This window comes from Mustela nigripes, chromosome 7 (genome assembly GCF_022355385.1).
Source record: "Mustela nigripes isolate SB6536 chromosome 7, MUSNIG.SB6536, whole genome shotgun sequence".
Classification (NCBI taxonomy): Eukaryota; Metazoa; Chordata; class Mammalia; order Carnivora; family Mustelidae; genus Mustela; species Mustela nigripes.
In genome coordinates this window covers 35,285,917-35,303,284 of record NC_081563.1, presented here as the reverse complement: position 1 = coordinate 35,303,284, position 17,368 = coordinate 35,285,917, and positions in this window count along the sequence as shown.

Here is a 17,368-nt window from a genome sequence, read left to right as displayed (position 1 = left end):
TAGCTAGTATTGTTTTTTTCATAAAACTACTCCATGCAGGAGCGCCTGGGTGGCTCAGTGGGTTAAAGCCTCTGCCTTCGGCTCAGGTCATGGTCCCAGTGTCCTGGGATCGAGCCCTGCATTGGGCTGTTTGCTCCACAGAGAACCTGCTTCCTCCTCTCTCTCTGCTTGCCTCTCTGCCTACTTGTGATCTCTGTCAAATAAATAAATAAAATCTTTTTTTTTTTAAGATTTTATTTATTTATTTGACAGAGAGAGATCACAAGTAGGCAGAGAGGCAGGCAGAGAGAGAGAGGAGGAAGCAGGCTCCCTGCTGAGCAGAGAGCCCGATGTGGGACTCAATCCCAGGACCCCGAGATCATGACCTGAGCCGAAGGCAGCGGCTTAACCCACTGAGCCACCCAGGCGCCCAATAAATAAAATCTTTAAAAAAAAAAAAACTACTCCATGTAAAAATGTGTACTTGTTCATGGCAAACAATTGAAGCAAATACCAAATATCTGAGACGAAACATCTCCTTCTCCCCAATAATCATTATTAACCATTTTGGGGGTCTTCTTCTGAATCTTCTAAGATTCATATACAGGAATAAGATATTCATTGTTTTCTCATAAAATATATATTATTTTTCTACACAAATGGTATCCTGTTCTGCAGGTGGTCCTGCTTCTGGGTGTTGTCACATACTCTTTCAGAGGTTTCTCCTTGCACACCCAGAGGGACTCTGCCAAGGTGGGCTGCAGGGGTGTTCCCCGCCAACCCTTGCACTACCCTGTCCCTGGGGTGTGCCCCTCCCTGTGGTTCGGGGAGCCAGAGGAGAAGCTCTGGAGCTCAGTGGGCATGCACCATCAGCCCTCTCGGGGAGCCTCCACGTTGGGCGCTCGTAGGGTCCTTGGCTGGCTGCTGGTGACTCCAGGCCCACCACCAACCTTGAGTGTCTCCGCAGGAGGTAGGGGTGGGAGTCCCGTCGCGCCTCCCCATGGATGAGCAGGGAGTTCCATCTTCTTCCTTGCGCCTTTCCAGCAGATGACTCCTACCCCACCTTGTGAGCCTGCTGCCGGGTGTTTGCTGGTCACCACAAAGCCCCAGCTGGAATCCCAGGCAGGGCACCACTGTGCCCGCCCCATGCACTTCACCCGTCCACTCCTTCTAACACCAGGTCCTGCAACAACAGTCACAGGGCAGGAGGCTGTGTGGCTGGCAGCGATGCCTAGCAAAGGGGGCTCGGGTGCAACCCATGTCCCACCCCCAGCCAAGGCAGAAGGAGGCCCCAAGCCAGCTTGGCTGTTCCCCCATTTCTCCCTCTACCGCTGCTGCTCCTGGTTCAAAAAATAAAATAAACACCCTCTTTGCCAAAAAATAAAAAAATAAAAAAAAAAAAGTTGGGGGGAGGGAGAAAAAACAACAATAAAAAATTTAATATTCCTGAGATGTGGATTTTCTCAAACAGAAGTCAGCTGCTAGAGACAAGTTTGGCAGAGACAGAGGTGGGCTTTTTTTTTTTTTCCTTAGTATTTTCTATTTCTCCCCAGGAGGTGCCTCTTGTTAAAATACATTCCTGGAATGTGATCTCCGTGTGCTTTGCTGATAATTAAAGTTGCTGTGTGTTCATGTTTTCTTTGCCTGTTTGCCGTGTTTGTTTGTCATGATTGCTGGGGGTTCCTTGGTGACAGGATGTTATAGTGGGGGTTGAGAGGGGGATGTGCGCACAAGGTCGGGGGAGTCACCCCAGCAGCTGGCGGCCAAAAGGGTCAAGCAGCTGGGGGGGGGGGGGTGTCAAATCCTCCCTGGAGCCGGCCATCGTCTGCAAGAACCTGGATGAACATTCTGGCTAACATTAAGCGTGAAAGGACACCGAAGCCATTTTCAGACATACCTTCCTCATCTGTTTCTTTTCTCAGGGAATTTTGGAAGAGATGTTCCATCCAAACAAGGCAGCAGCTCCCAGCAGCGCTGACGTGAACTTCCGTGGACTTTTGGAGACATGAGGGGCTCGACACAACCCCCTGGTCTGCGCAAGAGGACACAGTCACTGTCCAGGTCCCTCAGCTGGACCCAAGTCACTGCTTTCCCCTGTGTGCACGGGAGAGCTGAGAAAATGGAACCCATCGGGCAGGGGCTCGGGGGCCACCCCAGGTCTGGCGGCAGATCCCCGGGTGTCCGCTCGCCAGGCAAGGCAATCTGGAGTGCTCTGAGCTGGGAGAAATCCCGCAGCTGCCTGTAGGTTCAGCAGAAACAGGTGTGTGATGGGAGTAGTTACACGTGGCCAGGCCCCACCACACCTAGCATGAATGGTCTCTAAGTTCACATCCTGGCACGAGGTCATGGCTTCTCTGATCAGACGGCAAGTCCTTGAAATGAGGCCACAGGCCCCCCACCCCCACCCCAAGACCCGACAAGGGTCTGGTGGCCTCAAGCCTTTCTTGCCTGGAAGACCTTTCCTTGGCGTCAAGGCAGCTCAGGGGGCGTCTGCCCCCCACCAGCCCATCCCCGCTCCTTGTCCTTTAGGGAGCGGCACCCATGGCGCTGGTGACCGGCAGTGGGGCATCTCACCCACCCCCACCCCCACCCCACTCAATGAGAGCCCATTAAGCCTCTTTTTATTACCACATAACTACTGCCACCTGAGAGGCTTTACTCTCTCCATTTTAGAAATAAACAGTTTTAAATCCCAAAAGCAAGAAAGGAGCACTCCAGCTCGGGCTTCTCACTGGGAGAGGGGCAGGAGCAGGGCAGAGGCCCTGGGGAGGGGCGGCAGTGTCCCCAGGCTCCTGTTGACCTTGTCAGCACAGAGCTCAGAGGACAGCAGCTGGTTCCTCAGCCATCCGGGGAGCACCGAGGGCAGGGCTGGCCACCTCCAGGGGGGTGCTGCCATGGGGCCCACCAGGTCCTCCTCACCACTGCTGACCCCACCACCATCCCACCCGACCACCTCTAACCATCACCATGGCCTAGTAAGGCAGACGCTGCTGGGACCCTCACTCCCGTCTACAGTGAGAAAAGAGGAGGCTCAGTGGCCCCGCAGGGTCTGCCTGGTGGTGATAGGAGTACAAACAGTGAGGATGAGGACTGTCATTAACTGAGCCCTTCCCTCCGTGTACGCGTCACCGTGGCCTGCAGAGCTGGCACTGGTCTCCCATTTTATGGTGACGCCCAGAGGCATTAGGCCGAGGGTCCCGGTTTACCTGCTCCTGTGTGCCGAGCTGGAATTTGAAACCAGATTTGTGTCTTTGTAGCTAATCAGCCTGACCTTTCCTCCGTCTCCCAGGGCACTCAGGGACACTGCGCTGTACTGTCGCATGGAGGTGACCAGAATGTGTGTCCTGAACCGTGACCAGAAGCAGACACTGTGCATGGCAGCATGGGCAGACAGGAGGGACCAGACACAGTCCTTCCACCAAGGAAGATTGCCGGGAGCAAGGGAGACCCCTGAGGCAGCTGGAAACAGCTGTCCACCTTGGAGTGTGAACGGCACCCGGCCAGGGGGAGCCCTGGGGAGCCATTTCAGAGATAGAGGCGGTGTGGCAGGCAGAGGAGGAAAGGACAGCCAGGGTGGAGGGGACACCTGGACAAAGGGACAGAGGTGCAGAAGGGGAGGGGTATTTGGGAATTGGGAAGGTATTGGAGGTGGCTCTGAGGTCTGATGTTTGGAGAAGCTGGGCGGCAATAACCCCTCTGGCAAGGGTCCCCTCCTTCTCTCAGGGCCCCCATCTGAGGAGAGCACTGCTGCTCTGGGGAGGCCAGGGAAGCAGCCAGGATTCTGGCAGAAAAAGAAGGCTCCTCCAGCCCCCTGCAAGAGGCAGCCTGGGGGGATGGAGGAAACACAGAGTCCACCCCACTGCCTGGCCTTCCTTCTCTGCCCCATTTCCTCACCTGGAAAATGGAGAAACACCCCACCCCACCCCACCACAGGCTCTAATCTCCTAGACTTGTCATAAGAGACCAAGATGGTAGCAAAACCATTCTTGTAAAGTGAACTCACTAGAAGGATGTTAAGTGAAAAGGGTTAGGATGTCAGAGGTGAAGGACTTCTGAGCTATTCTTGGGTCCAGCCTTCCATTTACAGAGGAAGAACCAGGCCCACGGAGGTCATCTAGTGTGTCCAAGATGAGCCAGTGAACTGGAGCAGGGGCAGAACCTTGCCTTCCCTTGTACACCATGCTACCTACAGCCTGGCAACACTTTTCCCACCTCCTTTGTCTGCCTCTGGCCCCAAATATTTCTCCTCAGCCTGCCATACTGGATGGGACCATATCATTAGCACAGTTTCTTGGAGGTGGCTAATCTGCATGCCCTTTTAGGAAGGCTTAAAATGAGTATCAACCACTCACACCTTAGAATGAATTAGTTTTATCAGCTGCTAACAAAGCAAGGGCATTGGTGGGATGAGAATTGTTTTTAAAAGGGGGCAGAGGAAGGGATAACTGTAGATTCTCTTGCTTTGTTCAGGGAAGAAAAGGTTAAATGTGCCTTAGGCAGCTGTTATAATTCAAAGAGGAGGCCTGATTTCAAGTCCAATTTCTGAAATTTATTCTAAGCCCCAAGTCCTCTCGCAGCAAAACAGCAGCAGCAAGTTGACTGAACCAGAAGTCCCTTCCAGGCTGATGTTCTAGTTTTCCCCACCACAAGGAGAAGGCCCTGGAAAGGGGGTGGGCAGTCTTCCAGCTTCCCCGCAATCCCCCCCCCCCCAAGTCCTAGGACAGGAAGGCCAGGCTTCAGGGCCCTGCATGTCATAGGCCTAGCCCTGTTGCAGCTCCCATGAAGGCAGGAATAGGGGCTCCAGCAGGAGTCAATCACTCGGGGGAAATTCCTGCCTTGGCAGCACCGCAGGAAGCAGACTGAACCTCTCAGCCCTCCTCCACCTTCAGCTTGTAACAGCCTCCTCTGGGGAGCAGGACCTGACTCCCCAGTGACAAACATAAACATCCGCTCTGCTGCGAGTCCCCCACAGCTTACAGACCTCTACATAGTTCACTCTTTTTATGTTAATAGTACCTTATTGAAGTACAGTGTAATTAGCATGCAATGAAATGTACAAATCTTAAGTCCTCCAGGAGACTCTGCAAATGGGTACACCCTGGGGCCATCACTCACAATGAGGATAATAAAAGAGTCTTGCAACGTTATAACTTATGAGTCTTGCAACAATATAATTCATTTACCCCTTTCAGTCCTTTGTGCTAGTGTCACTATATTTTATTTCTGCGTTCTTTTTTAAAAAGTGGGGGCAGAAATCAATCTGTTATATTCATCCACATGTTTACAATTTCTGGTGTCTCCATTTCTTTCTTTTTTTTTTTTTTTTAAGATTTTATTTATTAGACAGAGAGAGTAGGCAGAGAGAGAGGAGGAAGCAGGCTCACTGCTTAGCAGACAGCCCCGATGCAATGCAGGGATTGATCCCAGAGCCTGGGATCAAGACCTGAGCCAAAGGCAGAGGCTTTAATCTACTGAGCCACCCAGGCGCCCCTCCATTTCTTTCTGGTAGTCTGGGCTTCCATCTGGGATTCTTTCCCTTGGCCCGAAGAACTTCCTTTAGTATTTCTGGTAGGGTAGGTCTCCTAGCAATGAATTCTCCAAGCTTTTATTTGCATCTATTTTCATGAAAGGAATTGGTTTATAGTTTTCTTTTCTTATAATGTCTTTGTCTGATTTTGGTATTTGGGTGATAAGGGCCTCATAAAATGAGTCAGGAAGTATTCCTCTCCTTCTATCCTCTGCAAGAAATTGTAGAAAATTGGTATAATTTCTTCCTTAAATGTCAGGTAGAATTCACTAGTGAATCCATCTGGGCCTGGTGCTTTCTGTTTTGGAAAGTTTTTTGTTATTGAATCAATGTCTTTAATATTCAGATTGTCTATTTCTCCTTGTGTGAGTTGTATCTTTCAAGGAATTAGTCCAATTAGTCCAGATTATCAAGTTATACTGTAATTCATAATATTCCCTTGTTATCCATTTAATAAAGGATCTGTAGTGATGTCCCCTCTTTCGTTTCTGATATTAGTAATTTGCGTCCTGATTTAGTACTGTAGTAATTTAGTAAATTAGTAGTTGTGTCCTGATATTAGTAATTTTTTCTTAGACTAACTAAGGAGTTATCAGTTTTACTGATCATTTCAAAGAACCAGTTTTTGTTTTCATTGATTTTCTCTTGTTTTCCTGTTTTCAATTTGATTGATTCTATTCTTTTACTACTTCTTCTTCTCACTTGGATTTAATTTAAACTTCTTTTTTTAGTGTCTTAAGGTGGAGGCTTAGATAATTGGTCTTAAACCTTTCTTCTTTTCTAATATGTGTTCAATGCTATAAATTTTCCTCTAAGCATGAGTTTTGTTGCATCCCATAAATTTCGATAAGTTGTATTTTTACTTTCATTTTGTCCTGAATATTTTAAAATTTCTCTTGAGATTTCTTCATTAACCCACATATTATTTAGAAGAGTGTTGTTTAGGGGTGCCTGGGTGGCAGTTGCCTTTGGCTCAGGTCATGATCCCAGGGTCATGGGATCAAGCCCCACATCGGCTCCCTGCTCAGTGGAGAGCCTGCTTCTGCCTCTCCCTCTGCCTGCTGTTCTGCCTACTTGTGCTTTTTCTCTCTGTCAAATAAAAAAATTTTTTAAATCTCAAAAAAAAGAAGTGTGTTGTTTGATCTCCTAATATTTTATAATTTTCCAGCTATTTTTCTGTTATTGATTACTAGTTTACTTTGCTTTTTATCTGAGAGCAAATATTTTTCTTCTTTTATATTTGTTTGAGTGTGTTTTCTGTCCCAGGCTGTAATCTGTTTTGGTGAATATTCCATGTGAACTTGAGAATATATATTCTGATGTTGAATGTGTTAGTCTATAGATTCTGCCTGATGATTCTATTTCTTTCTTTTTCTTCTTTTTTTTTTTTTTAGAGAGAGAGGTGAGGGGAGGGGCAGAAAGAAAGAGAGAATCCTAAACAATGTGGGGCTTGAATTCACAACCCTGGGATCTTGATCTGAGTTGAAATCAAGAGTCAGACGCTTAACTGACTGAGCTGCTAAGATGCCCCAATTCTGTCCATTTCTGATGGAGAGCTGTTGAGCCTCCAACTGTAATAGTGGTTTCACCTGTTCCACCTTACAGTTCTATCTGTTTTTGCCTGACATATTTTGATACTCTGTTGTTAGCTGCATGCTCATTAGGGATTGTTATGATTTCTTGAAGAATTGGCTTCTTTATCATCATGTAATGCTCCCCTTAATTTGTGATATCTTCCCTTGGTCTTCAGTTGGCACTGTCTGAAATTAATATTTAATATTAATATTTATTTAATATTAATATTAACATTAATTTAAAATAAAATTAATATTCCTGCTCTCTTTTGATTAGTGTTCACATGGTATACCTTTCTCTATTTACTGTTTTTTTCAATATTTTACTTATTTATTTGACACAGAAGGAAATCACAAGTAGGCAGAGAGGCAGGCAGAGAGAGAGGGGGAAGCAGGCTCCCCGCTGAGCAGAGAGCCCAAAGCAGGGCCCAATCCCAAGATCCCGAGATCACAACCCGAGCCAAAGGCAGAGGCTCAACCCACTGAGTCACCCAGGCACCCCTCCATTTACTTTTAATCTATGTGTCTCTTTATATGTAAAGTGGATTTCTTATAGACATATGGTCGCATCTTGTCTTTTTATCCACTCTATCTTTCCTCTGACAGATTGCTAGCCTGAGGGGCTACCTCATTGGTCTTATCCAGAGTTGAGCAAGATGGCAGCTGGGTTAGTCTCAGTTCATTGAGGTTTTGCCGTTCCAAGGATGAGTTCAGCTCCCCTTCCCCTTCAGCAGGGCTTTGGATCTAAGCACTGTGAGATACCTCTCTCACCTCTCTCTCTGCTTCTGTCCATCCATGTTTCTATCTACTTATCTATCATCCATCTAACCATCTATCATCTATCTCCACTTTCCAACCCCGCCCCCAGCTGATGCTTATTCATCCAAAGCTCCACGGAGGAGAACTGGCAGGACAGCTGGTAGAGGATAGCTCTATATTTGGGGCTCCTCTAGACTTTTTTTTAAAGGTTTTTTAATTTATTTATTTTGAGAGAGAGAGAGCGAGCGCGCATGCGCATGAGTGGGGGAGAGGCAGAGGGAGAGAGAATCTCAAGCAGACTCCATGTTAAGAGCAGAACCTGATGTGGGGCTCGATCTCATGACGGTGAAATCATGACCTGAGCCAAAATCAAGAATCAGATGCTTAACCAACTGAGACACCCAGGTGCCCAAAGGGGCTCATCTAGATTCTGATACACCAGACGAGTTCACCTGGTTTTTGAAAATTTGGACATTTTCTCCTTTTCCAACAAAGTCCCTCTGCCTGTCAGGCCTGCTCCTCCACTACCCAGTTTAGGCAACCACCCCCACTGACGCAGTATGAAAGCAGCTGCCAATCTCTTCTCTCCTGGAAGGCTTTGCCCTCTCTGTAATTTAGTTCACTTAGACTGTGTGTATGCACATCTCCACAGCTTTCCTATGACTTTAAAGGAAATATTTTTAAAAAATTTGTCTGCCGCACTCTTGAGATTGGATAATTTATTTCAATCTGCCTTTGAGTTCACTGATCCTCGTTGCTATGGCAGGAACAATGGTCTGTCACCACCTTCCACATCCTACCCAAGCTGTCCCTATTAAGCTCTTTTCAGCCTCCCATCAGCTCTGTGAATTGGTCAGGTCAGGGATTGGCATCATTGTCCCTGTTTCACAGCTGATATCACAGAGGGCTAGAAGATCTGTAAATGCTCAGAAGACATAATGAAGCCCAACCCCCCAGCGCAGTGCCCTTGCCCCACACCACTGCAATGGGACTCTTATTCATGTGGTCAGGCTCTTTCTCTTCCCCGCTCCAAGTGGCCCATCAAGCTGGGCCCTGGGGTTCAGGTCTCCCTGGCCCTGTGTCTACTCCTCTCTCAGATTGGAGGGAAGGCTCAAGCAGCCCCAACAAGGCTTGGGTTCACTCTAAACTGAAGAAGCCTATAGGACACCCCACCCCTGAAACCCTAAGGACAGGCTGTACGTACCCTTTGTACCTTTGCCCAACTCATCCTCCAAGACACACATATAACTTGTCCTCTGGTTCCATCAAGACTGTAAAGGGCCCTGAATTTGCATCTGTAGCCACTTGAGTTAAACCCTCTAAGCCCAGTTTCCCAGGCCACTGGCTCAGCTGCCAGCTAATTCTACACAAGCATCATTGTTGGACCCGAGAATCCTCTCTGGTGACTGGGTCCTCATCTGCTATACCATTCCTTGCAAGAAATGTACCAGCCCACAGATGATGGCTCTGTTTATGACGTACAATTTTAACCTTATGTATCTTGTTTAGTGCCTGCTGCATGCCAGGCTTTGGACAGTATAATGCCATGATCTTTCATTTTAATAGGCCATCTGGGAGCACCTGGGTGGCTCAGTCAGTTAAACGTCTGCCTTTGGCTCAGCTCATGATGCCAGGATGCTGGGATCGAGCCCAGCAGTTTAGGCTCTCTGCTTAGCAGGAAGCCTGCTTCTCCCTCTGTCTGCTACTCCCCTGCTTATTCTCTCTCTCTCTCACTCTCAAATAAGTAAATAAATAAAATCTTTAAAAAAAAAATAATAGACAATCTGGCCAAACTCTGCAAACATCTGAAAGGCTTGCAAACATTCTTTCTCCCTGCCCCAGTCCACTGGCCTTGCTGCCTCCGAGGGCCACTTGTCCTCTGGACACTTGGGGGCCTGTCTTTCTGGATGTGCAAGGTTGCTTTCCCAAAATTAATTACCGTCATGGTCCAGCCCTGCTTTCCTAAATCCTACCTCCCCCTCACAAATTTAGAAATAAAAGATGCCTCAAGATGCTCCCTGATTTGCAGGGTGATGGTGACTGACAGCCTTGAAAGGCAATGAACAATCTCATCACCCAGGACCAGGTCATCACCCCCATGTCTTCCCTGGGTTGGTTCCTGGAATGGATCCTTTGGGCAAGGCTGTTGTGCTCACAATGAGACTTGCTGCAGGGTCCAAAATCAGACACCTGTGCCTGCCATGCCCCTAACAAACTCATGTCATGGGCAAAAGGCACAAGGAGAATGAGTTCAATAGGTCCTTTGCAGTAGAGAGGCCGGGATTTGGATTCTGGTCGCCCCACTTATTGACTGAGCGTGGGGATTTGTTTTCCACCTATCTGGCCCTCAGTGAAGACAGGCCAGGGCACAGGCAGCAGGTGCACCAGTCACGAAGAGTGTGCTCACTTCCAAGCCATGTGTCCTCCACTGACCTCAGTCGGGTCCGGACTGTCCCAAGCGCACCTCCTCAGTGGTAGGAAATCTTCCTGCTGCTCCACTGTAATGGCCTCCATCCCCCAAAATGCAGGTTTGAGGTTCACACCCCACACTCAAGACCACCAAAGGGCTCTTTAGAGTCTGCAGGAAAAAGCTTTGGAGTCATGTAATCATGATCAAAGACCAGCTCTGTGACCTTGGAAAATTATTTAGCTCTGGTGGGGCTCAGTTTCCTCATCTGAAAGGAGGTTGGCGATGACCCCTGAGATGAGATGGCGTGTAGGAATGTGGGAACACGCCTATTGCACAAACAGGTGTTCAGTCATGTCTATTGTTGGCCTTCATCCTTTCTCTCCCCTCCCCAGGTCTAAGGAACTATAGAAACCCACAGACACAGTCAAGCATTCACCATCAGTGACCTCTGAAAAATCAGGAAGTCATGCGGGGGGCCAGCAGAGAAGTGACAGGGAAACTTTGTACCCATTTCCAAGAAGGGATTGAAAAATCTGCATACAGATAAGCTTAAATTTTATCTCCAGCGAGATTTCTCAAGTTATTCAAATGGCTTTATTTACAAGAACCGGAAAATGACACCTGCAGGCTCTTCTGGAAGGAGGCAATGGTCACCAACATGCAGGGTTCCTCAGCTGGTCATGCTAACACAAACCCCCTCCCCTCTTTGATATTCAACTGGCATTAGGAGGAAACTGGCATTAGGTCGAAGTGACCGACCATCTCATGATAACCTGGAGGTGATGTGTACAGGTTGTAGCTCAGCGGTTCATTTACATGGATGATGGAACAACTAATTATTCAAGGGTGGGGCTCTAATTCTCAGCCATGGGGCTCCATCCTGCCCCAAAAGCTCAGCAATGTGTTGGATGGGCCACAGTATACCTATTAATCAACCCCAAGCATCACACTGGCTAGAAAGGATGGCGAGCTTGTTGAATGACAGGATCCAGATTCAAAATTAACCCAAGAATGTGGAGCAGTGGGTGTACTCTCAGACGTTGCTGGTGGGAGGGAAGAGAATACAGCCACTTTGGGAAAAGATCTGTCAGTTTCTTATAAAATTAAATATACATCTACATATGAGCCAGCAATTACAATATTAAATATTTACCCAAGAGAAACGAAGACATATGTCCACACAAAGGCTCATACACAAACATTCTTAGCAGGTTTCTTCGTAAGAGCCAACAACTGGAAATGGCCCAACTGTCCGTCAATAGGGCAACAGATGAACACAGTGTGGTATAATCATACAACCCAACACTACTCAGCAACAAAAAGGAACACGTGGGGCGCTTAGGTGGCTCAGTGGTTTAAGCCTCTGCCTTCGGCTCAGGTCATGATCTCAGGGTCCTGGGATGGAGCCCCGCATCGGGCTCTCTGTTCAGCAGGGAGACTGCTTCCCTCTCTCTTTCTGCCTGCCTCTCTGCCTACTTGTGATCTCTTGTCTGTCAAATAAACAAATAAAATCTTAAAAAAAAAAAAAAAAGGAACAAGCTACAGATACATGCAGCAAACTCCGTGAATCTCAAAAATATTATGCTGATTTTAAAAGGTCTGACACTGTAAGACGGCATTTATATGAGTTTCTAGAGTAGGCAAACCCCATCAGAACAGACTTGCCCCTAGAGGGCTGAGGCGGACATTGCCAGGGAAAGGACTTAAAAACTTTCAGGGGAGAACGTAGTGCTCCCTATCTTCACAGCAGTCTGGGCTACATGGGTGTTTGCATTGGTCAGGACCCGTGACTTGTGCGTTTTGTTGTATATACCCAAAAAATGTAAATAAATATTGATCTCAGGTCAATGCATGCATGCTGAAATGTTTGCGGAGAACAGGAGAAATTACTTTGAACGTTATTTTTTTAAATTAACATATAATGTAATCTTAGCCCCAGGGGTACAGGTCTGTGAATAGTCAGGCTTACACACTTCCCAGCACTCACCATAGCACATACCTCCCCAATACTTTGAATGTTATTAAAAGATAAAATGGATTGACAGATGGGTAGAATGATGCTGTGTGATAAAGCACGGATATTAAATATAAGTTGTACTTCTAGGTGGTGAGCATACAGTTAGTTGTTCACTATCTGATTCTATCAACTTTTTTGTGTGTTTGAAAATGTCATAATATGTTCAAAAAATTAACCCAGGAGGGTAGGGAGATGGCCAAGAATCAGGGTGAAATTGAATGCAGCTAGATCCCTTGCCAAGGTCATAGTGCATAACCCGTTCGTGGGCCGGCTCTTGGACAGCTTCTAGGCAAGGAGGAAGCAGGCCCTCCCCTTTCCCCAGCCCTGGCAGAGCCTCCACATGTTGGAGTCATTATCAGTGAACTTGGGCACACTCTGTGCACGATCATTTGAATCAGGAGGAAGATGAGATCAAGCTGCTAAGACATTCACAGCAACTCCCCCCTCTTCTGCCCGGGGGATCCTTCCCACCCAAGCTCAGTGCAGAGCCATTGGCCTCCAGGGTGGCGGATGCTGGAGCTGCAGAGTGCAGGCCAGACTCAGGGCTGGCCTGCCAGAGGCCAGGGACTGCAGAGCTGCTCACGTCCGCACATTTCTGAACATCCACATCCCTTGGCTCATTTCCAGGGGCCAAGACCCTTACCCCTCCACTGGGGACGGCCGCCTCCTGCACTCAGGCAGAGGGGGCCCAAGAATTCTGGCTGGCTCAGCCTCGCACTCAGACCTCAGCAGAGAGACACGCAGAAGGCCACGTCTTCTAGTCCATCCTGCCCCTGCCCTGGCCCAGGCCTACATGGTCAAATGCGGACCCTTGGGGCTGCTGCCCTGCCTGGGTCTTCCCATGGAAGCTCCCCGCAACCCCTGCAGCGACTCACTCTCTTCCTCCAGCCACGGTGCCCTTCCCTACCCCTGCCTCTTCCCCTCAAATGCCCGAGTCAGGGCACAGACCTCTGCTCAGGCCCCGAGAAGTGCCACGCGCAGACTTATTTCAGTGTTCCCTTCGTCCCCCTGCGCCCCCACCCCCCCATGGGCATCCTTCCATACCCTTAGAACTATCTGGTATGATTTCTCTATGCCTGTGTTCTCCACTGACGTAAGCGGTTTCACCATATGGCCTCTGTCCCTCAGGCGGGTTTGCACTCAGAACCATATTTTCAGGATCGCCCGGTGATGGAATGGGATCTTGTTCGTGGCTCCTGATGGCTGTGTGACTCCCACCTACATGTTCTCCCAGTGTCGGGCCCCTGGTTTAATCCCACGCTTCCTGGCCATAAGTAACACTACGAGAAACATCCTCTTGAAGGCTCCTAGAGACCCGAGCGGGAGCTGCCTGTGAGGAGAAGCCAGCACTGGTATGGCCGCCACAGACTTCCACATACTTCAAACCCTAGGTGCTGTCAGATCGCTCTGAGCCACCGCACCAGTCCCCACTCCACCTGCTGGCGCAACGAGAGGAGAGAGGACCTGCCTCTTTGGAAAACTCTTTGCTCCCTGACAAGGTAGGAGCTGATGTAGGAAAGAAGGCAAGCTTCAGGTATAGGAGGCAGGTGAGGCTGTGGTGGTGTCTCCAAGGACACCAGGTGAGGAATGGGGGAGGAGGAGAGGAGGAGCCACTATGAGGCGAGGCCAAGCACCCCCATGGGCAAATTTAGGGTCATCCAAAATGTTATCCTAAAGTTATTTGCTTTGCCGGCAATGGTGAGAGCCCTCTTCAAAACAACCAGCTGGTCAGATCTTCATGTGATGCTTCACATGAGGGGGCTTCCTAGAGGCCCAAGGACGAGACCCCCGTGTGGGAGCCAAAATGGGAAGAATAAGGGTCCATGAGCTCTGCCTTGTAGTAACAGACCTCCTAGAGGGCTTCAGGCCCCCGGCAGAGCATGGGGTTTGGGGTTCTTGGCCATCTTATCTTGATCCCAAGAGTGGGGAGGTGCTCCCAACACCGGGACGGTGCTCCCTGGTAGGTGGGGACATTGGTGAGGATGTCACTTCCCACATTACTGAGTGCCCCACTGAGGACCAGCAGGACAAACAGCCCTCTGCCATGGTCACCTGGGCTGTGTCTGAGCCCAGCTATGTGTCGAGCTAATGACCTGTAAACCAGGTCTCTGATCAGGTTTCCCACTCACCCTTGGCCAAGTATGCGGGAATGTCTGCTTTCTAGGTGGTGTCCTTTGAAGCACAATGTTTGTTTGTTTGTTTGTTAATTCTGAAGAAGTCCAATTTACCCATTTTCTTCTTTGGTTGCTCATGCTCTTAGTGTCATACCTAAGGAACCATTGCTTATGCCAACGTCATGAGATCATGTCTGTTTTCTTGTAAGAGTTGTCATTTAAATCTTTGATCCATTTTGAATTAACTTTTGTATATGCTGTGACACAAGAATCAGAATTCATTCTTTACCTATCCAGTCTCCCAACACCTTTCGTTGAAAAAATGATTATTCACCTCATTGGATTATCTTGGTACTGTTGTCAAAAATCGACTGGATGTAAATGCAAGGGCTTATTTCTAGACTCTAAATTCTATTCCACTGATGGGAGTGTAACCTTGTGTTGGTACCACACAGACTTTTTTTTTTTTTTTTTTTAGATTTTATTTTTATTTAATTAATGTATTTATTTTAAATAGGCTCCCTGCCCAATATGGGGATTGAACTCACAACCCTGAGATCAAGAGTCACATACTCCACCAACTGGACCAGCCAGGCGCCCCCCTCCCCAACCCAATCTTAGTTAAGGTAACTTTGTAGTAAGTTTTGAAATCAGAAACTCTTTAACTGTTGTTCTTTCTCAGTGCTGTGTTGGCTATTCTGGGTTTCTTACTTTTCCAAATGGAGAACGGCAGGATCAACTTTTCAATTTTTTGGATTTTGATAGAGATTACATAGAATCTGTAGGTCAATTTGGGGAATATTGCCATACTGACAGTATCAAATCTTCTGATCCTTGGACATTTATTTTCTTTTTTTTTTTTCTTTTTTTTTTTTTTAAAGATTTTATTTATTTATTTGACAGAGAGAAATCACAAGTAGGCAGAGAGGCAGGCAGAAAGAGAGAGAGGAGGAAGCAGGCTCCCTGCCGAGCAGAGAGCCCGATGCGGGACTCGATCCCAGGACCCTGAGATCATGACCTGAGCCGAAGGCAGCGGCTTAACCCACTGAGCCACCCAGGCGCCCTTGGACATTTATTTTCATTTATTTAGATCTGCTTTTACTTTCTTTCAACAGTGTACTATAATTTCCAGGGTGTAAGTTCTTCACTTCTTTTGTTACATTTATTCCTAAGTATTTTGTTCTTTGATGCTACTGTAAATGGAATTGTTTTCTCACTTGCATTGTCAGATTGTTCACTGCAACTATATAGAAATCCAAGGAGATTCCAATATCCTCTTTCTGTCCTGTGGTTCGGGCTCACTTCTCTCTGGGCCGTGACCCTGAGCTGCCCTAGTGTCCTGCAACATCACCCAATGTCACCACGGTTTCTGCTGGACTGTGTCCTTACCAGACCATGGCTCCTCGAGGGCCTCATTCCAGTCCAGGGCCCAGTACTCAGGACAGGTTCATCGAGGAACCAAAGGAATAAGTAAATAAGTGGGTGAATGAGTCAATGGATGGACACATCAGTCCAAGCCACATGCTGGATTCTGCATGTAATCGGGCAGCTACCCCCGGAGCACTGGCCTCAGGTCTCCCAGGTGAGTTCCAGGCTTGTCTTCTACCTGTCCTGAAGGTACTTCTGCTCCACGGCCTCCACCCATCCAACAGGGAAATGGAGGGGGGCGAGCTGCAAGGGAAAGTTTAGTTGGAGGCGGAGCTAAGTGAAGGGACAGGGAAGTGGGCGGGCACTTGAGCAGAGGAAGCCCAGCCAGTGGTTCAAGGCCTCCCTGCGAGGACCAGGCAGGCTCCAGCCAGGCTGCCAAAAAGTTGGAACAACCCAAATGTTTATCAGCTGATGGGCTGATAAACAAATTGTAGTATATTTATACAATAAAGTAGTATTCGGCCATAAATAGGAATGGAGAACTGGTACACACTACAAGAAGAACCTTGAAAACATGACGCTAAGTGACAGAAGCCAGACACAAAAGGCCACAGACTGTGTGATTCCATTTACATGAAATACCGAAAAGAGGCAAATCCATAGAGACAGAAGGCAAACTGGTGGTTGCCAGGGGCTGAGGGCAGGAGGGGGAAGGAAGGTTAGAGACAAAGGGGACAGCATTTCTTTTGGGGGTGACAAAAATGTTCTAATATTGATTGTGGTGATGGTCACACAGCTCTTGAAGATACTAAAAGCCACTGAGATGTGTACTTTAAGTGGGTGACTTACGTGGTATATTATAATTTCTCTCTCAGTAAAGACATAGAATGGTGTATGAATTCTATCTCAATAAAGATTTTTTTTAAATCTCCATAGAGGGGCATCTGCAGTAGCTCCGTCCTCTTTTCCAGAAGAGGAAGGAGCAGCAGTTTCTTGGTCCAGCCCCCCAGAAGCACCACAGACATGCGGGTCACCTTAACCAGGCCATCTCTCCTCTCTGGAGCTTGTCTCCTCATCTCCAGGATGGAAGGGACTGGGTCATTTCTGAGCACCTTTCCAACCCTGATGTGTCATGACTCAAAACAAGGGAGCCCTTTGAGCCAGCAGCCCCAGTTCTGGAAATCTCGCCTGGAGAGCCGTCCTCGGGCAGGAGAAAGCACAGTCCTCAGAAATGTTCTGTGCAGCATTTTCTGTAACACTGAAAAACCAGAAGCCACCGAAGCGTCCAATAACAATAGAACAGTTACATAAACGATAGCTGTGACGTTTAAAACGAGGCCTGAAAACCCCGACAAACATGGGAAATGCTGCTGCTGTGACATTTGGAGCAAAGTGGGGACAGGGTTGAGTGGGTACAGGTGGCCGAGCCCACATAAGCCTTACCAGGAGAGCAACAGGGACAGACTAGAGCTGGTGTGTCAGGGAGAAGCCATGAGACTGAGCACGTCTCCCACATCTACCAGGAAGCCCACCAATGTCACCATGACGACGGTGTTTGTGTGACCTACAAAGTGAAAATCAGTTCCTCAGTGTGGTCTGTGTGGCACAGGTGACCTGCAG